Source organism: Balaenoptera ricei, chromosome X (genome assembly GCF_028023285.1).
Source record: "Balaenoptera ricei isolate mBalRic1 chromosome X, mBalRic1.hap2, whole genome shotgun sequence".
In the NCBI taxonomy this organism is placed as follows: Eukaryota; Metazoa; Chordata; class Mammalia; order Artiodactyla; family Balaenopteridae; genus Balaenoptera; species Balaenoptera ricei.
The window spans coordinates 15148754-15173495 of NC_082660.1; the positions used below are offsets into that span (position 1 = coordinate 15148754).

Consider the following 24742-nt stretch of genomic DNA (forward strand, 5'->3'; position numbering starts at 1 on the left):
AGAAACAAAAGGAAAGGGAGGAGGGAAACCTCTTGGATCTAAAAAAAAATCGCTGCAGTGTCCACTGAAGGTCAACATTCCGGTTGTAGGATGCTGTGTAACAGATCACTTCAAAGCTTAGTGGCTTAATACAAGAATCATTTATTACCTCTCATGGTTTTCTGAAGTTCAGGAATCTGGGAACAGCTTAACTGGTGAGTCTGGCTCAGAGTCTCTCATGAGATTGCATTAAGATGTCAGCTTGTCTGGGGCTGGATCAGGATCCACTTCCAACATGGCTCACACTCATGGCTGGTAAATTGGTGCAGGCTGTTGTCTGCAGGCCTCAGTTCCTCTCTCTGTGGGCCCCTGCACAGAGCTACAGAGGTGTCCTCATGGCATGGTGCTGGCTTCTCCTAGAGGGAGGGATCCAAGGCAGAGGCCCCAGTGCTTCTTAGGACCTAGCCTCAGCAGTCACACTGTCACTTCTGCAATATCCTATTGGTGACATAGGTCAGCCCTATTCAATGGGGGAGGGAAGGAGAGGGGAGGGGTGGGGTGTGACTACCAGGAGGCAAGAAGCAGTGGAGGCCATTATATAGGCTGACTGCCTGGTTACCTATCCAGCATCTTGACAATGACCACTTCCTGACAAAACCACAGACTTTTGTTTGGGTGTCTTTCTTTCCCCGATACCATTGGTGAGACTAATTGAGCTAAATGTAATTACAGCCCCTTTGACAGTGATTGGCTCAAAATTCCACACCTAAGCCAGTTAGCACACGGCATTCTCCCAGCCTCCATCATTATTCAGGGGTTGGCGTATGACCAGATTCAGGCCAATGAGGCACAAGAGGACACTTTTGGGGTGCTTCTTAAAGAGAACCACCAGAAAAGATGGTTCCTGTCTTCCTCGGGCGTTTTGGGGTATGGATCTGAGCCCCAGGGGTGCTGTAGCACCTTCTACCAGCCTGAGAATCAAGCCACACTGTGGAGGAGGAGAGCTGAAAGATTCTCAAGAGAAGATGGTCTTCATAGGACCAAAGCTGATCACTGCCCTGCCAATGGGCTCGTCATTTATTTGGAGCAATTAATTTCCCATATTTTTGAAGACACTTTAAGATAGGGTTCCTAGCATATACAACCAAACCTGATTTCTCTCACTTGCAAAATGGAGATAGCATGAGGCTAAAAGAAATGAAGACAAATGTTTTGACTAGAAGAAATCTTGCTCTTTAACATTAGGGGTAATTATATCTACTTGAACCAAACCAAAATTTGGGACAGCTACCCTGATATGTGGATAAGAGTATTACCAAGCAGCTTTGATCCAACACGTCCAGAACCAACAATGGCTACACCCATAGGCCAAAGAGATGACTGCTTTGGGGGTGCAATGTCAGGACTGCCTGAACAGGATGTGCTGGGATCTGGGGTCCCAGCTGGGGGAACAGTAAGCTCGAGATTTCTGAGCTGTGGCGAGGGACACCAAGAGAGGTCACACAAAACTGATCTTCAAAATGAGCACCAAGTGGCCCTGAGAGGTCCACCACTTCTGGCCAGTGCCTGAAATGCCACATGAGCCCCTTGATCTAAGGCTGACAGGAGGAACATGATGAAGCTTAACAGTCACTAGCATCTCACCATAAATTGAGGTCTTAGCCCCGCCTGAGATTTGTGTGCAATATTTGTACAGAATAAAGGAACATGCCATGGAAGTGAAGGGACAGAGAAAGAGGTCCAAGAATCTGGAGGGCACTGAAGACTAACTTGGCTGCATCGTACTTTTGCAGATAGCATAAAAACTTGGCTGATTCAGTTTTGCCAATGGCAGGTCATTTACGATATTTAAGAAGCATGTAAATAGACTTACTATAATGCCAGGCACTGCACTGAGTGCTTTACATTTACTTATTTAATCCCGTCAACAATCCCATGAAATAGGTATTCTTATCATCCTTATTTTACAGATTAGGAAACTGTAAAATAAGGCACAGAGATGTTAAGAAACTGGCCCAAGGTCACACAGCTAGAAACCAAGGCACAGAGAGGTTAAGTGACTTGCGCATTATCACACAGCTGGTAAGTGGTAGAGTCAGGATTTGAATACAGTCTTTGCTGCCAGGGCCCATGCTCCTAACCACCATGCCTGCTGCCTATGTTATCACATTTCAGTTTCTTTGCAGGCTTGCTGCTAAATGTCCCCTGGTGGGGATGTTCCTCTCTGCATGACTGTTTACCCTAGGGTCTTAGTGAAGCTGGAGCAGATTTAAGTACATGTAGTAGCTGTGGGTGGTTTTTCTATCAGGTCTGGCCCTCAGTCCTGGGACACTGGGTTGCCACAAACTCTAGTTATGCTGTCTTCAACCAGCCTGATGAATAGCCATAACTTAATGCAGCCAATCACGAGGGACTCAGGCCAACCATTTACTTCTTTGCCCAAGCTTCCTGATCATTCCAGGCCTCTGCCCATCACACACCCTCCTTCTTAAATACTATCATCAGTGCTGGGGTCATTAGGGAGAAAACCAATGAAGAGGAAATGATTATAAAAGTTACATCTGCTGTTCAGGCAGCTGTTCTCTTTCCTCGTTAGGACAATCAATCATTTTTCAACCTCATTTTTGTAACTAGGAAAAGGCTTCATTTATTCTAAGACTAAGGAATAGGAATGAGGGAATTAAATCCCACAGGTCTTTAGCTGATGGGATTTTTTTTTTTAATATTCTGTCCTCGCCAATGACCTAATTAAGCTTTCAGAGAATGATAAACTCTCAGCTCCTCTGTCTCGTTTCCATCCGTGCTTTTGCAGAAGAGGAGCTCCACACCCCCAGTAGTCCATGCCTTTTCTTCCAGCTTTCTTTTCAGTCTCATCTTTGTAGATTAAGCTCAGCTTTCTCTGACTTCCTGTAAGGGCTTCTTGGAAATGTGTCATCATCACTAAAACTTCACAGCCAAGTTGCAGTGTCATAGAGGCATTAAGTCATATATCCGTGGAGTCAGAACTGTAGGGGAGGAAATTCACCCCTTGTAATGATGATGAGTCCCAACTATGGAGGCAGACTGCCCAGGTTCAAATATCAACTTTGCCCCTTACTAGCTATTTGACCTTGGGCACATTACTGAGCCTCTTGGTGCCTTGGTGTCCTCATCTGCAAAATGGAGAATAAAAGTATATACAGATCTCCTGGGGTTGTTATGGCGATAAGTTAAATAATAGTATACATAAAGCACTTAAAACAGTGCCTGGCACACAGTAAACAAAATTTTATGTATATCTACTATTATTGTTGCTGCTGCTGCTGTTGCTGTTATTATCTAGTTCACCTGCCTGTGATGCTTATATGTCCTCTTGAACATCTTCCTCTTCAAACCCCCAAAGTCTGATCAGCCCAACCATCTGACTTATCCATGCCTGTGTCCTGGCTGTTGAGAGTTTTGGGGAAAATCAAACAAGTGTGCGGACTGCAAACTCATGTTCTCCAAGCTAAGCCCACTCCCCAGGTACTCCATTGGTATGCCATCGGTGTACTCCACCAACCAGGATCCAGGCAGAAAGACAAAGCACCAGTTATTTCAGCAGAGGTAAACCAGGGATGGGAGATGAAATTGCTGAAAAAGACACTGAAGAACTCAAAAGGTAGACAGGGGATGCTGAGATAACACAGGAATCAGTGGCCTCCCCGGGATGTGGAGGAACAAAGGGAAGAGGTTGAGGTTATCAGAACCTAGAAGCCTGGAGAAGGGACCCCATGGGGTTGTGACCCAGAGCCCCAGAGAGGAGACAACACCCATCTATGAAGGGACGTAATGAGGCTGATTATGAGAGTGTTGGGGAAAATGCAAACTGGATGGGAATCAATTAGTGCCAGGGTGATGCTCACAGCAACAGGAAATAGACATTAAACTCACAGGAAGCAAACAGGAAAGAGCAGCCACCTGTCCTGCCGCACTGATCTTTCTAAAAAGCAAATGTGGCCAGGTCACAAGCCTTCTTAAATCCGTGGCTTTCTCTGCATCTCCAGCAGAGTGTGGAGTGTAGCTTGTTGTATGGGCCTCCTAGAGCTGGTCCTGGCTTGCTCACAAGCACTGTCTTTTCCCGCACTCCAAGCTCTCTCCCTGACAGCATCCACGCCAACCATGTTGAACTCACTGCATTCTCCCAAACACTCCGTGCCTTTGTTCTGGCCTGGGAAGCTCTTCTCTATGAAGTCTTTGTTGATCACCCAAACTAGAAATGGCTAATCCTTTCTGTGTGCCCTCCCTATAAACCCAACATACTTCTTTTAGCGGATGCTGCTGGGGCCCTGCCTACATCTCCTTGGAAGAGATGCTTACTATGACAAGGAAGACACAGAAGGATGCTTGCTATGAACACCTGTCGCTCCACCTGGGGCTCTATATTGGCCCACCAGAGCACATTTGGCCAGGTGCTCGGGAGTAGTGCTAGGGAGTTAATGCCACTCCAGACAGCCTTCAAACACTGATGAAGAGGGACCTGATGGCTAACTGCCCCAGCTGTGTGGCCCCTTGATTGGGAGAATGAGGCACATTTACACCGGCTCCTAGAGTTCCCCAGGGAGACTGAACCCTAGTTGCTTATGGTAGTAACTAGCTTAAAAATGCACCCTTGATCAGCTTTCTTCTGTTCCCTGCCTTAATTCCCTGATCTTTTCTACCAGTATTTCCTGGCATCACTTCCCAAATAAATTACTTGCATTCGAATCCTTGTTGCACAGGCCAGCTTTGAGAGAAACCCAAATTACGACACTTCTCTCACAGCCCATTACATAGTGTTGTACTTCTGTTTAAACATCCCTATCACCCTAAGAACTCTCAACTCTATCATTCTTCTTGTATCCTCAGGTCGTAACACAGTTCCAGTCACCTAATATGCCTTCCATCCATGCTTATTGACTAAGGGGAGAGATCTGAAAACCAAAACTGTGGCAGTGTAAAATGTGATGTGTGATGAGCAGGGATTATTGAAGAAGGCTAGCAAGGGGCTTTGAGATTATAATTCACATTTCTGGAGGTGGGGCTACTTGGGCAGCCAAAGAAAGGGAGTAGAATTGCTACTTCAGAGGAGATGGAAATAGCAGTAATAGAATCATTCACATACACACACACACACACACACACACACACACACACACACATAAACACACAGAGAAATGTGAGAGACAGGAATTTTGTCCCTTTCACCCATAGGTCTGGCTCCCACAGCAGCTGTCACCTCTAATTCTAACAATCATATATCCCTTTATGCTACTCTAAGAAATGCCATGCCCGAGTCACATCACTGTGGCAGCCCTTTCACTCTGAGAAGCTCAGAAAGCAGGCAGTCCTAACATTGTCTGGCATGGCTGATGTCCAGCTTAAAGGCCATCTGGTCCCTCTCTAATCAGGACCAGCCATGTTGGGAATATTCCCTCCAAATTAATCCTTCCTGCGAATGAGACTGATCATAAATAAGAGCCTTGCTATAATGCCCAAGAGTGTCCCAATTCTCTTATGACTGCCAGCATTAGAAATAAAATCTCCACATACCAGAGTCATTTCACCTTCTTCTGCAGGAGGGCTTCCGTGCAGCCCAAGGGCTGCGTTTTATTATGCAAGTTATTCTGACCTCTTCTAGCCAAGCTCCATATCAACAGTTTTTTACCATATGCCCTCCTGCCTGGACAACCTGGGGGCCTCTAAATCAACGCATTTCATGATTCTTTCCAATAATATAACTACTAGAGAAGATTTTAAAATTATAATTATTCTATTATCTAACTTTTTTGAGCACCTACAATGTGCCAGTACCACTTACAAAGCACTGCGCAAAAATGTTTTACATACAACAGCTCTTTAAATCCTCAAAACAACTCAAGAAGAAAGGTAGGTGGATTAGCTTCATGTCATAGTAGGGAAAGCAGAGAGTATGCCTGACTGGCTTAAACACAGGCTTTCCAACTCCCAAGCCTGTGCACTTTACCGCAGTATTATTCTGGCATTATTTCAAACTTCATACAATAGAATTTTATTACTGAAAGGGATCATAGAGATTAACTAGAATCCAACCCCCTTCTGAGATGCTACTCCCTGATAATTTAACACATGGTCTTGGCAATCAGACAGACCTGAGTTGGAGTTGCAGACCTGCCACTTAACTAGCTGTGTGATCATAGACAAGACCTTTACTCTCTTGGGCTTCCCTGGTGGCACAGTGGTTAAGAATCCGCCTGCCAATGCAGGGGACATGGGTTCGAGCCCTGGCCCAGGAAGATCCCACATGCCACGGAGCAACTAAGTCCGTGCGCCACAGCTACTGAGCCTGTGCTCTAGAGCCCATGAGGCACAACTACTGAAGCCTGTGCGCCTAGAGCCCGTAATCCGCAACAAGAGAAGCCACCACAATGAGAAACCCGCGCACCACAATGAAGAGTACCCCCTGCTCCCCACAACTAGAGGAAGCCTGAGCACAGCCACGAAGACCCAATGCAGCCAAAAATTAATTAATTAATTTTTAAAAAAGAAAAAGAAAAAAAGACCTTTACTCTCTTTAAGCTTTTAGTCTCCCCATCTGTAAAATGGAGCTAATAGGTACCTCTTGAGGATAGGATTGTTGTGAGGAAGAAACAAGATCCTGTATGAAAAGGACTTAGCTTGCTGCTTAGCAAGTGTCTATTAAATATTAGCTAACACTTATGTAGTACTAACTACATTCCAAGTACTCTTCTAAGTGCTTGTCACACATTGAATTCATCCTAATTCCCAAAATTACCTCAGGAAGTAGCTGCTATTATAATCCCCACTTTACAGATGGATTAACTGAGGCATGTGTCAGACACCAAACCACAGATCCAGGAAGCTCAAGAGAACACCAAGCAGGATAAATGCCCAAAAAACTACACCTAGGTCTATCATATTCAAACTGCAGAAAGTCAAAGATAAAGAAAAAATTCTTGAAAGAAGACAGAGGGCAAAAACATCTTACCAATACAGAAGCAAGGATAAGAATTACATCTGATTTCTCATAAACCATGCAAGCAAGAAGAGAGTGGAGCAAAATATTTAAAGTGTTAAGAGAAAAAACCCACCAACCTAGAACTCTGTAATCTTTGAAATTATCCTTCAAAAGTGAGGAGAAATAAAGATTTTCTAGGACAAAAATTGAGGGAACTTGTTGCCAGAAGATCTCCCTTGCAAGAAATGTTACAAGAAGTTCTTCAGAGAGAACGAAAATGATATAGGTCAGAAACTTGGATCTACATAAAGACAGATGGAATATCAGAGGATGAATTAAAAAAGGCAAACTAAAAACTCTTATTTTTCTTATACTTAACTGCTCTATAGATAACAGTTCATTCAAAATAATAATAGCAACAATGAATTCAACTATGTGTGCTTACCTATATATATATATATATATATATATATATATATATATACACACATATATATATACACATAAGCTTATGTATAAATGAAATGAATAATAGTAATGATACAAGGGATGGGAGGAAGGAATTAGGACTATTTTGTTGTTATAAGGTACCTGTACTACCCATGAAGTGGTATAGTGTTACTTGAAAGTGGACTCATATCTGCTGTAAATATATACAGCAAACTCTAGAGGAACCACTAATAAAGTAAATAAGAAGTATAATTGATATGCTAAAACTGAGAGAAAATGGAATCATACAAAGTGCTCAGTTAAAACCGCAAAAGCCAGAAAAAGTGTGAAAGACAAAAATAGGAAAAAAAGAATAAGGGCAACAAATAGAAAACAGTAACAAATATGGTAGATAGTCATTCAACTATATCAATAATCACTTTTAAACATCAATGGTCTAAATACACCAATTAAAAGACAAATTGTCTCACCACAGAAATACAAAGCATCCTAAGAGACTACTACAAGCAACTCTATGCCAATAAAATGGACAACATGGAAGAAATGGACAAAATCTTAGAAAGGTATAACCTTCCAAGACGGAACCAGGGAAAAATAGAAAATATGAACAGCATTTTTAATGTGTTGCTTTATTAATTTTTGAAAGGTAATGGTCCCCCCTCCTCAATTTCACCAACCAAAGAGGACGATCCACATTCCTCTCCTACTGCCTTCAGTGATACCACATCTGAGATTCAGCCCCAATTTTCTTTCACCTTTTCAGGATTAATTAGAAAAACGTGCCTCCCAGTAGGAACTTAGTATGAATTTGTGAGGTTATACAATCATTTTAGAGATTCAAAAAAATAAAATAAAAAGGAAAGAAAAAAAGACAAATTGTCAGAGTGGATCAAAAAAACAAGACGACTATATGTCTACAAGTAACTCACTTTAAATATAACGACACATATAGAAAAGCAAATGAATGGAGAAAGACATACCACGCTAACACTAATAATCAAAAGGAAGCTGGAGTGGCTGTATTAATTTCAAAGAGAACAGACTTGAGAGCAAGAAAAGTCATCAGGGATAAAGAGGGGCATTACATAATAATAAAGGAGTCAATTCTCCAAGACATAATGTATGCACCTAACAACAGAGCATCAAAATATGTGAGGCAAAAACAGAACTGCAAGGAGAGATAGACAAATCCACTATTACAGGTGGAAACTTCAACACCCCTGTATCAGAAACAGATCCAGCAGGCAGAAAATCAGTAAGGACATAGTTGAACTCAAGAGCACCACCAATCAACTGGACTTAATTGACATCTATAGACAACTTCATCCAAAAATAGCAGAATAGAGGGGGAGTCAAAATGGTGGAGGAGTAGGAGGATGTGGAGTTCACTTCTCCCCACAAATGCAGCAAGAATATATCTACAGATGGAAGAATTCTCACAGAGCACGTGCTGAACACTAGCAGAGGACCTCGGATGCCTAAAAGGACAAGAAAGATCCCTGTGTAACCAGGTACGATAAGGATAGAAGAAGGGAAAAGGAAGAGGAGAGCAAGCGGGATGGGACCTGTGCCCCTGCAAGGAGAAGCTGAAGAAGAGGAGAGGTTCCTGCACTGGGAAAGCCCCCTCACTGGTGGGGAGATCAGCTGGGACAGAAGTGGAGCTTCGGAGGCCAGGAGGAGAGTGCAGCAATCGGTCTGTGGCAGGAAGGACAGAGTGAGACCCACACAAGCAGTGCGTGCCACAGCGCTGCGCATCCCAGCCTGAGACATGTGTCCGCCGGTATGCACAGGGACTGGGTGCTGGAACTTGGGGGTTTGGAGAGCAGACCCAGGGAGAGCACTGCTGCCAGCTCTGAGGAGACGGCCTCAGGGGATAAGAGTGAGGAGCCCTGCAACTGGAAATGCTTGTGGAGGAAGCCTTGACAGCCATAGAAGCAAAGTGCCATTGTTGAGTGATGTACAAAGGGCGGGGCCCGCCATTGCAGCCTCTCTCTCCATGTGCAGGCCCCTGCCTCCACAGGCACTAGGAAGGGCTCCCGCTGGCGTGGGCTTGCACACCCCCAGCTGCTGCCGCCTCCTCTGCCACCCCCCACCCAGGCGAGCTCACGTGCTCTGGGGCAGTCTCGGGAGCAGAAGCCTGTCGGTGGCCACATGCAGAGGCAGGGTTGAAACCACAGCTGAGCCCCAGGGGTTGTATGACTAAGGAAGAAGAGCTGAAATCTCCCCTCGCAGCTGTGCGAACCATGGATTTATACCCCCGCAACTGGCTTTGTAAACTCAGCACCTACAGAACATCTGAATGGACAATGAATGCTCCCGTAGCTGAGATGGGTCTAGCTTTAGCAACTGTGGACTTTGTGGGCAGGTACATGCGGGGGTTGGGCCAGGCCAGAGTCTGAGCTGCCTCCATAGTGCCCACAGCGGGTCCAGATCCATGATTACTGCAAGTATATCTACGTTGGTGGCCTGGTGAAAACAATGCCTCAGAGACACCAGGACCAATTGCCGGCATACCCACAGTTAAAGTGAGGCCAAAAGCAGTGCCAACAACAGTGTAACAGTGTGAAAGGTGACACAACAGAGCACACCCACAGGTGAACAGCTCCAAATGAGGAATACTCAGTGGCTTCTCTCCCAGTGGGAGTGCTCCAATCCCACCTACCTTGCACCACAGATCAGAAACAAAGCTAGGGAACACACTGGGGGGCCTCTACTCCAACAACTAGGGAGGAGAACCTGCTCCTGACAGGGCAGTGACAACCAAAGAGCAAAGGGGAGGCCCTGCTCAATATCCAGTGCAGGCTCTGATCACCACAACATCAGTCACACCTCCAATGAAGGGGATAAAGGCCAGCCTACACTGAGGAAAGAGGTGGCAGACATCCATTCTAAAAACAGCCCTTGGACCAAAAAATAGTAAATACATGCAGGCTACACAGGGACATTCCCACATAAAAATAGCTCTCCAAGACAGTCTGAGGATCTGGCATCAGGAGGAAGAACCCTCAAAACATTTAGCCTTGAAGCCCAGCAGGGCTTGAGTGCAGAAGCTCCACAAGGTTGGGGGAAACAGAGACTCCACTCTTGGAGGGTGCACACAAGATCTCACATGCACGAGGATGCAGCAGAAAGCAGTACCTCCATAGGAACCAGGGCTAGACCTACCTAGGGGTCTTGGAGGGTCTCCTGGCGAGGTGAGGGTCGGCTGTAGCCCACTGTGGGGACAAAGACACTGGTAGTGGAGGCCCCAGGGAATACTGATCAGCATGAGGTCTCCCAGAGGTCCCCATTTTGGCACCAAGAGGTAATCCCATCCAGCAGCCTGCAGGCTCCAGTGCTGGAAAGCCTCAGGCCAAACAATGAACAAGATAGGAACACAGCCCCACCCATCAGCAGACAGGCTGCATAAAGCCATACTGAGTTCTCAGCCAGCTCAAAACATACCCCTTGACACGGCCCTGCCCACCAGAGGGACAAAACCCAGCTCCACCCACGAGAGGGCAGGCATCAGTCCCTCCCACCAGGAAGCCTGCACAAGACCCTTGACCAACCTCACCCACCAGGGGGCAGGCATCAGTCCCTCCCACCAGGAAGCCTGCACAAGACCCTTGACCAACCTCACCCACCAGGGGGCAGACACCAGAAGCAAGAGGAACTACAATCCTGCAGCCTGCAGAAAGTAGACCACAAACACAGAAAGTTAGAAAAAATGAGATGACAGAGAAATATGTTGCAGACAAAGGAACAAGATAAAAGCCCACAAGAATAACTAAATGAAGAGGAAATAGGCAATCTACCAGAAAAAGAATTCAGAGTAATGATAATAAAGATGATCGAAAATCTCGGAAAAAGAATGAAGGCACAGACCGAGGAGATACAAGAAATGTTTAAAAAAGAGGTAGAAGATTTAAAGAAGAAACAAACATAGATGAACAACACAATAACTGAATTGAAAAATACACTAGAAGGAATCAACGGCAGAATAACTGAGGCAGAAGAATGAATAAGTGAGCTGGAAGACAAGGTGGTGGAAATCACTGCCACAGAACAGAATAAAGAGAAAAGAATTTTAAAAATGAGGACAGTTTCAGAAACCTCTGGGACAACATTAAATGCATCAAGATTCACATTACAGGAGTCCCAGAAGAAGAAGAGAAAGGGAAACGGCCTGAGAAAATATTTGAAGCAATTACAGCCAAAAACTCCCTAACATGGGAAAAGAAATAGTCACCCAAGTCCAGGAAGCACAGAGAGTCTCATACAGGATAAACCCAAGGAGGAATGCCAAGAAACATAGTAATCAAACTAACAAAAATTAAATACAAAGAAAAATATTAAAAGCAACTAGGAAAAAGCAACAAATAACATACAAGGGAATCCCCATAAGGTTATCAGCTGATTATTCAGCAGGAACTCTGCAGGTCAGAGGGAGTGGCAGGATATATTTAATGTGATGAAAGGGGAAAACCTACAACCAAGAATACTACCCAGCAAGGCTCTCATTCAGATTTGACAGAGAAATCAAAAGCTTTACAGACAAACAAAAGCTAAGAGAATTCAGGACCACCAAACCAGACTTACAACAAATGCTAACGGAACTTCTCTAGGTGGGGGGAGGGGGGAGGGGGCCACAACTAGAAACAAGAAAATCACAAATGGGAAAGCTCACCGGTAAAGGCAAACATACAGTAAAAGTATGCTATCATCCACACACAAATATGATATCAAAACCAGCAATTGTGAGGAGAGTACAAATGCAAGAAATGGGAAATGCATTTGAAATTAAGAGACCAGCAACTTAAAACAACCCTGTACATTTATAGACTGCTATATCAAAACCTCATGGGAACTGCAAACCAAAAAACTACAATAGATACACACAAAAAGAAGAAAAAGCAACTGAAACAAAACACTAAAGATACTCATCAAACCACAAGAGAAGAGAACAAAAGAAAAAGAAAAGAAAGAAGACCGAAAAAACAAATCCAAAACAATTAAGACAATGGGAATAGGAACATACATATCGATAAATACCTTAAATGTAAATGTATTAAATGCCCCAACCAAAAGACATAGACTGGCCTAATGGATACAAAAACAAGACCCGTATACATGCTGTCTACAAGAGACCCCTTTGGACCTAGGGACACATACAGACTGAAAGTGAGGGGATGGAAAAAGACATTCCATGCAAATGGAAATCAAAAGAAAGCTGGAGAGCTGGAGTAGCAATTCTCACATAAGACAAAATAGACTTTAAAATAAACACTGCTAAAAGAGACAAAAAAGGACACTACATAATGATCAAGGGATCAATCCAACAAGAAGATATAACAATTGTAAATATATATTCACCCAACATAGGAGCACCTCAATATATAAGACAAATGCTAACAGCCATAAAAGAGGAAATTGACAGCAACACAATAGTAGTGGGGGGATTTTACACCCCACTTATACCAATGGACAGATCATCCAGACAGAAAATCAATGAGGAAACACAAGCCTTAAATGACAAATTAGACCAGATGGACTTAACTGATATTTATGGGGCACTCCATTCAAAAGCAGCAGAATACACGTTCTTCTCAAGTGCACATGGAACATTCTCGAGGATAGATCACATCTTGAGCCACAAATCAAGTCTTGGTAAACTTAAGAAAACTGAAATCACATCAAGCATCTTTTCCGACCACACTATGAGATTAGAAATAAATTACAGGAAAAAAAATGTAAAAAACACCAACACATGGAGGCTAAACAATATGTTACTAAACTACCAATGGATCACTGAAGAAATCAAAGAGGAAATTTTAAAAATACCTAGAGACAAATGACAACGAAAACATGATGATCCAAAACCTATGGGATGCAGCAAAAGCAGTCTTAAGAGGGAAGTATATAGCAATACAATCTTACCTCAGGAAACAAGAAAAATCTCAAATAAACAACCTAATCTTACACCTAAAGCAACTAGAGAAAGCAGAACAAACAAAACCCAAAGTTAGTATAAGGAAAGAAATCATAAAGATCAGAGCAGAAATAAATGAAACAGAGACAAATAAAACAATAGAGAAGATCAATGAAACTATAAGTTGGTTCTTTGAAAAGATAAACAAAATTGATAAACCTTTAGCTAGATTCATCAGGAAAAAAAGGGAGAGGTCTCAAATCAATAAAATTAGAAATGAAAAAGGAGAAGTTACAACTGACACCACAGAAATACAAAGGATCATAAGAGACTACTACAAGCAACTATATGCCAATAAAATGGACAACCTAGAAGAAATGGACAAATTCTTAGAAAGGTACAACCTTCGAAGACTGAACCAGAAAGAAAGAAAATATAAACAGACCAATCACAAGTACTGAAATGGAAACTGTGATTTAAAAACTTCCAACAAACAAATGTCCAGGACCAGATGGCTTCACAGGTGAATTCTATCAAACATTTAGAGAAGAGTTAACAGCTACCCTTCTCAAACTCTTCCAAAAAATTGCAGAGGAAGGAACACTCCCAAGCTCATTCTATGAGGTCACCATCACCCTGATACCAAAACCAAAGATACCACAAGAAAAGAATATTACAGGCCAATATCACTGATAAACATAGATGCAAAAATCCTCAACAAAATAATAGTAAACCGAACCCAACAACACATTAAAAGGATCATACACCATCACCAAGTGGGATTTATCCCAGGGATGCAAGGATTCTTCAATATACAGAAATCAATCAATGTAATACACCACATTAACAAACTGAAGAATAAAAACCATATGATAATCTCAATAGATGCAGAAAAAGCTTTTGACAAAATTCAACACCCATTTATGATAAAAACTCTCCAGAAAGTGGGCATAGAGGGAACCTACCTCAAGATAATAAAGGCCATATATGACGAACCCACAGCTAACATCATTCTCAATGGTGAAAAACTGAAAGCATTTACTCTACGATCAGGAACACGACAAGGATGCCCACTCTTCCCACTTTTATTCAACATAATTTTGGAAGTTCTAGCCACGGCAATCAGAGAAGAAAAAGAAATACAAATTGGAAAAGAAGAAGTAAAACCATCACCGTTTGCAGATGACATGATACTCTACATAGAAAATCCTAAAGATGCCACCAGAAAACTACTAGAGCTCATCAATGAATATGGTAAAGTTGCAGGATACAAAATTAATACACAGAAATCCCTTGCATTCCTATAAACTAACAACAATAGATCAGAAAGAGAAATTAAGGAAACAATCCCATTTACCATCACAACAAAAAGAATAAAATACCTAGGAATAAACCTACCTAAGGAGACAAAAGACCTGTACTCAAAAAACTATAAGATGCTGATGAAACAAATCAAAGATGACACAAACAGATGGAGAGATATACCATGTTCTTGGACTGGAAGAATCAATATTGTGAAAATGACTATACTACCCAAAGCAATCTACAGATTCAATGCAATCCCTATCAAATTACCAATGGCATTTTTCACAGAATTAGAACAAAAATTTTTACAATTTGTATGGAAACACAAAAGACCCCGAATAGAGACAGTAATCTTGAGAAAGAAAATGGAGCTGGTGGAATCAGGCTCCCTGACTTCAGACTATACTACAAAGCTACAGTAATCAAGACAGTATGGTACTGGCACAAAAACAGAAATATAGATCAATGGAACAGGATAGAAAGGCCAGAGATAAACCCATGCACTATGGTCAACTAATCTATGACAAAGAAGGCAAGAATATACTACGGAGAAAAGATAGTCTCTTCAATAAGTGGTGCTGGGAAAACTGGAGAGCTACATGTAAAAGAATGAAATTAGAACACTCTCTAACAGCATACACAAAAGTAAAGTCAAAATGGATTAAAGACCTAAATGTAAGACGGGATACTGTAAAACTCTTAGAGGAAAACACAGGCAGAACACTCTCTGACATAAATTGCAGCAACATCTTTTTTGATCCACCTACTAGAGTAATGGAAATACAAACAAAAATAAACAAATGGGACCCAATAAAACTCAAAAGCTTTTGCACAGCAAAGGAAACCATAAACAAAATGAAAAGACAAGCCACAGAATGGGAGAAAATATTTGCAAACGAAGCAACTGACAAGGGATTAATCTCCAAAATATACAAACAGCTCATGCAGCTCAATATCAAAAAAACAAACAACCCTTGGGACTTCCCTGGTGGCACAGTGGTTAAGAATCCGCCTGCCAATGCAGGGGACACGGGTTCAAGCTCTGCTCTAGGAAGATACCACATGCCACAGAGCAACTAAGCCCATGCGCCACAACTACTGAGCCTGTGCTCTAGAGCCCGTGAGCCACAACTACTGAGCCTGCGTGCCACAACTACTGAAGCCTGTGTGCCCGTGCTCTGCAACAAGAGAAGCCACCACAATAAGAAGCCCGCACACTGCGATGAAGAGTAGCCCCAACTCGTCGCAAGCAGAGAAAGCCCACGGGCAGCAACGAAGATCTAACGTAGCCAATAAACTAATTAATTTTTTAAAAACCCAATCAAAAAACTGGACAGAAGATCTAAATAGACATTTCTCCAAAGAAGACATACAGATGGCCAAAAATCACATGAAAATATGCTCAACATCACTAATTATTAGAGAAATGCAAATCAAAACTATAATGAAGTATCACCTCACACCGGTCAGAATGGCCATCATCAAAAAATCTACAGGGACTTCCCTGGCAGTCCAGTGGTTAAGACTTCGCCTTCCAACGCAGGGGCTGTGGGTTCAATCCCTGGTCAGGGAGCTAAGATCCCACATGCTTTGTGGCCAAAAGACCAAAACACAAAACAGAAGCAATATTGTAACAAATTCAATAAAGACTTTAAAAATGGTACACATCAAAAAAAAATCTTAAAATCTACAAATAATAAATGCTGGAGAGGGTGTGGAGAAAAGGGAACCCTCGTACACTGTTGGTGGGAATGTAAACTGATACAACCATTATGGAGAACAGTATGGAGATTTGTTAAAAAACTAAATATAGAACTACCATATGATCCAGCAATCCCACTGCAGGGCATATATCTGGAGAAAACCGTAATTCAAAAAGATACATGCACCCCAATGTTCACTGCAGCACTATTTACAATAGCCAAGACATGGAAGCAACCTAAATGTCCATCAACAGAGGAGTGGATAAAGATGTGGTACATATATACAATGGAATATTACTCAGCCATAAAAAAGAACAAAATAATGCCATTTGCAGCAACATGGATGGACCCAGAGACTGTCATACTGAGTGAAGTCAGACAAATATTATATGATATCACTTATATGTGGAATCGTTAAAAAATGGTACAAATGAACTTATTTACAAAACATAAATAGAGTCACAGATGTAGAAAACAAACTTATGGTTACTAGGGGGGAAAAAGGGGCAGGGATAAATTGGGAGATTGGGATTGACATATACACACTGCTATATATAAAATAGATAATTAATAAGGACCTACTGTATCGCCCAGAGAACTCTACTCAATACTCTGTAATGACCTATATGGGAAAAGAATCTTAAAAAGAGTGGATATATGTATATGTATAACTGATTCACTTTGCTGTACACTTGAAATGAATACAACATTGTAAATCAACTATACTCCAATAAAAAAATTTTTTTTTAATTTTAAAAAACAGCAGAATACACATTCTTCTCAAGCTCACATGGAACATTCACTAAGACAGACGACACTCTGGGGCATAAAATACACCTTAATAAATTTTAAAGAATAGAAATCATATAGGGACTTCCCTGGTGGCGCAGTGGTTAAGAATCTGCCTGCCAATGCAGGGGACATGGGTTTGATCCCTGGTCTGGGAAGATCCCACATGCCACGGAGCAACTAAGCCTGTGCACCACAACTACTGAGCCTGTGCTCTAGAGCCCACGAGTCACAACTACTGAGCCCACATGCCACAACTACTGAAGCCTGCATGCCTAGAGCCTGTGCTCCACAACAAGAGAAGCCACCGCAATGAGAAGCCTGTGCACCACAATGAAGAGTAGCCCCTGCTCACTGCAACTAGAGAAAAGCCCACGTGCAGCAACGAAGACCCAATGCAGCCAAAAATAATTAATTAATTTTTTAAAAAAAATTTAAAAAAAGAAATCATATGTGCTCTCAGATCACAGTGGAATTAAGGAAGAAATCAATAACAGAAAGAAAGCTGGAAAATACCAAAATTCTTGGAGATTAACACTAAATTTCTAGTTAACACATGAGTCAAAGAAGAAATTGCAAGAGAAATTTTAAAATATTTTCAACTAAATAAAACTAAAAATACAGCTCATCAAAATTTGTGGGATACAGTGAAAACAGTGCTTAGAGGGAAATCTATGGCACTGAATGCATATATTAAAAAAGAAGAAAGATCTAAAATCAGTAATCTAAGCTCCCACTTTAGGAAACTAAAAATGAAGAGCAAACTAAATCCAAAGCAAGCAGAAGAAAAAATTTTAAAAATTCAAGCAGAAATCAATGAAACTGAAAAGAGGAAGTCAATACAGAAAATCAACAAAACCAAAAGCTGTTTTTTTGAGATCGATAAAATCGATAAGCCTCTAGCCAGGCTAAGAAAAAACAGAGTAGACACAAGCTACTAGTATCAGAAATGAAAGAGGGGACATCACTAAAGATTTCATCGAAATTAAAAGGAAGATAAGGGAATATTAAGGACAACTCTAAGCCCACAAATTTGTTAACCTAGATGAAATGGACCACTACCCTGAACGACACAATCTACCAAATCTCGCACTTAATAAATCTGCTTTTTAAAAAAATAAACTACTCTTACCATATGCTCCAGCAATCATGCTCCCTGGTATTTAACCAAATGAACTGGAAACTTATGTCCACACAAAAACCTGCATACAGATGTTTATGGCAGTTTTATTCATAATTGCTGAAACTTGGAAGCAGCCAAAATGTTCTTTAGAAAGTGAATGGATAAATAAAGTGTGGTACATCCATAATGGAGTATTATTCAGCGCTAAAGAAAAAATGAGCTATCAAGCCATGAAAAGACATGGAGGAAACTCAATGCATATTACTAAGTGAAGGAAGCCAATGTGAAAAGGTTACATACTGTATGATTCCAGCTCTATGCCATTCTGGAAAAGGCAAAAGTACGGTATGGACACAGTAAAAATATCAGTGGTTGCCAGGCGTTGGCAGGGAGAGAGGAATGAAAAGCCAGAGCACAGAGTATTTTTAGAGCAGTGAAGCTATTCTGTATACTACAATGGTGGATACATGTCATTATACATTTGTTCAAACCCATAGAATGTATAACACCAAAAGTGAACCCTAAAGTAAACTGTGGTCTTTGGGGGATTATGATGTGTCAATGTAGGTTCATCAACTATAACACTGATTGTTGATAGCGGGGGACACTGGGCATGTGTGGGGCCACGGGGTATATGGGAACTCTGTACTTTCCACTCAGTTTTTCTGTGAAACTAGAATTTCCCTAAAAAATAAAGTTTATTAATTTTTTTAAAAAAGGAAAATGGAACATTCTACAACCAGTAACACAGTTCAAGCTTCAGCTAGATATAAAATCAGAAAAAACAAAAACAAACAAACAAAAAAACCCTGAGACATAGAAGTGTTACAGGTAACAACAGCAGAGCCAGAAATTTGAACCCTGGCGATCTCTCTGGAGTGAGTGCACTTGCCCACTATACCACCCTGCCACTTAACTGTTTAATACTATTATCATGAAAATGGGAAAATGGAGGCTCAGAGGGATCAGCCACTTGCCAAGTTCCTAGATTCAGTGAGAGACAGTAAGATTCCAGGTTTCCTGAACCCCCGAATCCCAGTTCTTCCTCCACTCTCTCATATTATCTTTACATTTCCCCATGTCTCCCTCATCATAATATCTGGGAAGATGCATGTGTATTGTCCTGAAAAGGGGGAAACTTTTGTTCCAAGTATAACATATCAATACTCAAATCCTTTTGAAAGCAAAACCACCTCCTCTTCACTAATGCAAGCAGTCAGTGAATAAGTGGTGGGTACAATCTGACTCCAGTAGTTTTAGTATGCTTGGGTTTGGCACCAATTTGCATAGTTTCATGAGACACATAAGATAAGCAGAACACAGACCAGAATGAAATCCAAGTAGATATGTAGCTGGGAAATGACTGGTATAAGGAGTTTTTTTTAATAAAAAAAAACAAAAAAAAAGACATGCCCACTGAGAGGCACTAGAAAAGAGGCTGTTTTTAATTCTTTCAAAGTTTGTCCACCTGAAAGAGATAGCTTTGCTATAATTCCCTGACCCATTTTTTTCTCCTGATAATAGATAGGCAAGATACCCAGATGTGAGGGACAGTCTATCTGTAGAAGGCCCTTATTTGATTAGACACTGCTTTCATTTTATAGCGATTTATATTTCCAAGAGCATCTCTTTCTTTGCTTCATTTCACATCCCAACTTCTGTTTCCTTCCACAAAACCCAAGGCTCAGTATTTTCAAGTTAATACCACACTGCACCAGAATGCATGATTCTGTGCAGTCTAATTTCCTTTAGGGCATGTTCACATTCAGTTATCTTACACGTACTGAGAACAGAGCTATCTTTGCTTTGATTTTTTAAGCAGTGAGTTTGGTCTGCTCTAAAATAAATTAGACATTATTCCTAAGGTTTAGTATGCTCTGGTGAACTACCCTAAGGCCCCAGAGTTTCAAACAAATGTCTTTCTTTTTCTCCTTTCAGAAGACTAAGCTGGGTCTCAAAGTATATTCCTAGCTACTGTGATTTCTTATTATTTCCTTTCATCCCTATAAGAAATCTCATAGTTCAGCATGATCCAGTGCCTCAGTCCAATTGGCTGAGCGATGTTTGCTTAAATAACAGCCCTTCCCAGATGGCTGGTACTAGCTTCAGGTCAAAACATAATGAAACTAAAAAGTGATCGGTGTTCAGAAATCATTGGCATGTTGGGACGTCCCTGGTGGTCCAGTGGCTAAGACTCTGTGCTCCCAATGCAGGGGCCCCGGTTCGATCCCTGGTCAGGGAACTACATCCCACATGCCGCAACTAAGAGATCGCATGCCACAACTAAAGATCCTGCATGTTGCAAATGAAAATCCCACATGCCACAAAGAAGACCTGGCGCAGCCAAATAAATAAATAAATATGGAGGAGCTTCAAGGTGGCAGAAGAGTAAGACGCGGAGATCACCTTCCTCCCCACAGATACATCAGAAATACATCTACACGTGGAACTGCTCCTATAGAACACCTACTGAACGCTGGCAGAAGACCTCAGACCTCCCAAACGGCAAGAAACTCCCCACGCACCTGGGTAGGGCAAAAGAAAAAAGGAAAAACAGAGACAAAGAATAGGGATGGGACATGCACCAGTGGGAGGGAGCTGTGAAGGAGGAAAGGTTTCCACACACTAGGAAGCCCCTTCGTGGGCGGAGACTGCGGGTGGCGGAGGCGGGAAGCTTCGGAGCCACGGAGGAGAGCGCAGCCACAGGGGTGCGGAGGGCAAAGCGGAGAGATTCCTGCATGGAGGCTCGGCGCCGACCAGCACTCACCAGCCCGAGAGGCTTGTCTGCTCAGCCGCCGGGGCGGGCGGGTGCTGGGACCTGAGGCTCGGGCTTCGGAGGTTAGACCCCAGGGAGAGGACTGGGGTTGGCGGTGTAAACACAGCCTGAAGGGGCTAGTGCACCGCAGCTAGTGGGGAGGGAGTCTGGGAAAAGCTCTGGAGCTGCCGAACAGACAAGAGACTTTTACTTGCCTCTATGTTTCCTGGTGCGTGAGGAGAGGGGATGAAGAGCGCCGCTTTAAGGAGCTCCAGAGACGGGCACGAGCCGCGGCTATCAGCGTGGACCCCAGAGACAGGCATGAGATGCTAAGGCTGCTGCTGCCGCCACCAAGAAGCCTGTGTGCGAGCACAGGTCACTCTCCACACCGCCCCTCCCGGGAGCCTGTGCAGCCCGCCACTGCCAGGGTCCCGTGATCCAGGGACAACTTCCCCGGGAGAACGCACGGCACGCCTCAGGCTGGTGCAACGTCATGCCAGCCTCTGCCGCCGCAGGCTCGCCCCGCAATCCGTACCCCTCCCTCCCCCCGGCCTGAGTGAGCCAGAGCCCCCAAAGCAGCTGCTCCTTTAACCCCGTCCTGTCTGAGCGAAGAACAGATGCCCTCAGGCGACCTACACGAAGAGCCAGGTCCATATCCAAAGCTGAACCCCAGGAGCTCTGCGAACAAAGAAGAGAAAGGGAAATTTCTCCCAGCAGCCTCAGAAGCAGCGGATTAAAGCTCCACACACAACTTGATGTACCTGCATCTGTGGAATACCTGAATAGACAACAAATCATCCCAAATTGAGGAGGTGGACTTTGGAAGCAAGATATATTATTTTTTTCCCCTGTTTCTCTTTTTGTGAGTGTGAATGTGCATGCTTCTCTGTGAGATTTTGTCTGTATAGCTTTGCTTTCACCATATGTCCTAGGGTTCTGTCCATCCTTTTTTTTTTTTTTTACTTAAAAAATTTTTTTTCTCTTTTTCTTAATAATTATTTTTAAATTTTTAATTTTAATAACTATTTTATTCTATCTTATTTTATTTTATTTTATTTTATTTTATCCTCTTTCTTTCTATTTTTTCTCCCTTTTATTCTGAGCCGTGTGGATGAAAGGCTCTTGGTGCTCCAGCCAGGAGGCAGTGATGTGCCTCTGTGGTGGGAGAGCCAACTTCAGGACACTGGTCCACCAGAGACCTCCCAGCTCCACGTAATATCAAACGGCGAAAATCTCCCAGAGATCTCCATCTCAATGCCAAGACCCAGCTTCACTCAACAACCAGCAAGCTACAGTGCTGGACACCCTATGCCAAACAACTAGCAAGACAGGAACACAGCCCCATCCATTAGCAGAGAGGCTGCCTAAAATCGTACTAAGGCCACAGACACTCCAAAACACACCACCAGACGTGGACCTGCCCACCAGAAAGACAAGATCCAGCCTCATTCACCAGAACACAGGCACTAGTCCCCTCCACCAGGAAGCCTACACAACCCACTGAATCAACCTTAGCCATGGGGGACAGACACCAAAAACAACGGGAACTACAAACCTGCAGCCAGCAAAAAGGAGACCCCGAAACACAGTAAGCTAAGCAAAATGAGAAGACAGAAAAACACAGAGATGAAGGAGCAAGGTAAAAGCCCACCAGACCTAACAAATGAAGAGGAAATAGGCAGTCTACCTGAAAAAGAATTCAGAATAATGATAGTAAAGATGATCCAAAATCTTGGAAATAGAATAGAGAAAATACAAGAAACGTTTAACAAGGACCTAGAAGAACTAAAGAGCAAACAAACAATGATGAACAACACAATAAATTAAACTAAAAATTCTCTAGAAGGGATCAATAGCAGAATAACTGAGGCAGAAGAACGGATAAGTGACCTGGAAGATAAGATAGTGCAAATAATTACTGCAGAGCAGAATAAAGAAAAAAGAATGAAAAGAATTGAGGACAGTCTCAGAGACCTCTGGGACAACATTAAACGCACCAACATTCGAATTATAGGGGTCCCAGAAGAAGAAGAGAAAAAGAAAGGGACTGAGAAAATATTTGAAGAGATTATAGTTGAAAACTTCCCTAATATGGGTAAGGAAATAGTTAATCAAGTCCTGGAAGCACAGAGAGTCCCATACAGGATAAATCCAAGGAGAAACACGCCAAAACACATATTAATCAAACCATCAAAAATTAAATGCAAAGAAAACATATTAAAAGCAGCAAGGGAAAAACAACAAATAACACACAAGGGTATCCCCATAAGGTTAACAGCAGAACTTTCAGCAGAAACTCTGCAAGCCAGAAGGGAGTGGCAGGACATATTTAAAGTGATGAAGGAGAAAAACCTACAACCAAGGTTACACTACCCAGCAAGGATCTCATTCAGATTTGATGGAGAAATTAAAGCCTTTACAAACAAGCAAAAGCTAAGAGAGTTCAGCACCACCAAACCAGCTTTACAACAAATGCTAAAGGAACTTCTCTATGCAGGAAACACAAGAGAAGGAAAAGACCTACAATAACAAACCCAAAACAATTAAGAAAATGGTAATACGAACATACATATCAATAATTACCTTAAATGTAAATGGATTAAATGCTCCCACCAAAAGACACAGACTCGCTGAACGGATACAAAAACAAGACCTGTATATATGCTGTCTACAAGAGACCCACTTCAGACCTAGGGACACATACAGACTGAAAGTGAGGGGATGGAAAAAGATATTCCATACAAATGGAAATCAAAAGAAAGCTGGAGTAGCAATTCTCATATCAGACAAAATAGACTTTAAAATAAAGACTATTACAAGAGACAAAGAAGGACACTACATAATGATCAAGGGATCGATCCAAGAAGAAGATATAACAATTGTAAATATTTATGCACCCAACATAGGAGCACCTCAATACATAAGGCAAATACTAACAGCCATAAAAGGGGAAAGCGACAGTAACACAATCATAGTAGGGGACTTTAACACCCCACTTTAACCAATGGACAGATCATCCAAAATGAAACTAAATAAGGAAACACAAACTTTAAATGATACATTAAACAAGATGGACTTAATTGATACTTATAGGACATTCCATCCAAAAACAACAGAAAACACATTCTTCTCAAGTGCTCATGGAACATTCTCCAGGATAGATCATATCTTGGGTCACAAATCAAGCCTTGGTAAATTTAAGAAAACTGAAATCGTATCAAGTATCTTTTCCAACCACAACGTTATGAGACTAGATATCAACTACAGGAAAAGATCTCTAAAAAATACAAACACATGGAGGCTACACAATACACTACTTAATAACCAAGTGATCACTGAAGGAATCAAACAGGAAATCAAAACATACCTAGAAACAAATGACAATGGAGACATGATGGCCCAAAACCTATGGGATGCAGCAAAAGCAGTTCTAAGAGGGAAGTTTACAGGAATACAATCCTACCTTAAGAAACAGGAAACATCTCAAATAAACACCCTAACCTTGCACCTAAAGCAATTAGAGAAAGAAGAACAAAAAACCCCCAAAGTTAGCAGAAGGAAAGAAATCATAAAGATCAGATCCGAAATAAATGGAAAAGAAATGAAGGAAACGATAGCAAAGATCAATAAAACTAAAAGCTGGTTCTTTGAGAAGATAAACAAAATTGATAAACCGTTAGCCAGACTCATCAAGAAGAAAAGGGAGAAGACTGGAATCAGTAGAATTAGATATTAAAAAGAAGAAGTAACAACTGACACTGCAGAAATACAA

At 42.1% G+C, this 24742-nt stretch overlaps 1 protein-coding gene across 6 annotated transcripts in view; it reads right to left on the minus strand.

Moving 5' to 3' along the window:
• Positions 1 to 24742, minus strand: part of RAI2 (retinoic acid induced 2) — a 397723-nt gene that overhangs the window by 337870 nt on the left and 35111 nt on the right. Inside the window, exon 3 of one of the 6 annotated variants that reach the window (XM_059911408.1) lies at positions 149 to 395. The exons of the other annotated variants lie outside the window; for them this stretch is intronic. The gene's annotated coding sequence lies outside the window, so the exon portion shown is untranslated. The remainder of the gene's footprint in view (positions 1 to 148; positions 396 to 24742) is intronic. 6 annotated transcript variants of the gene reach the window in all.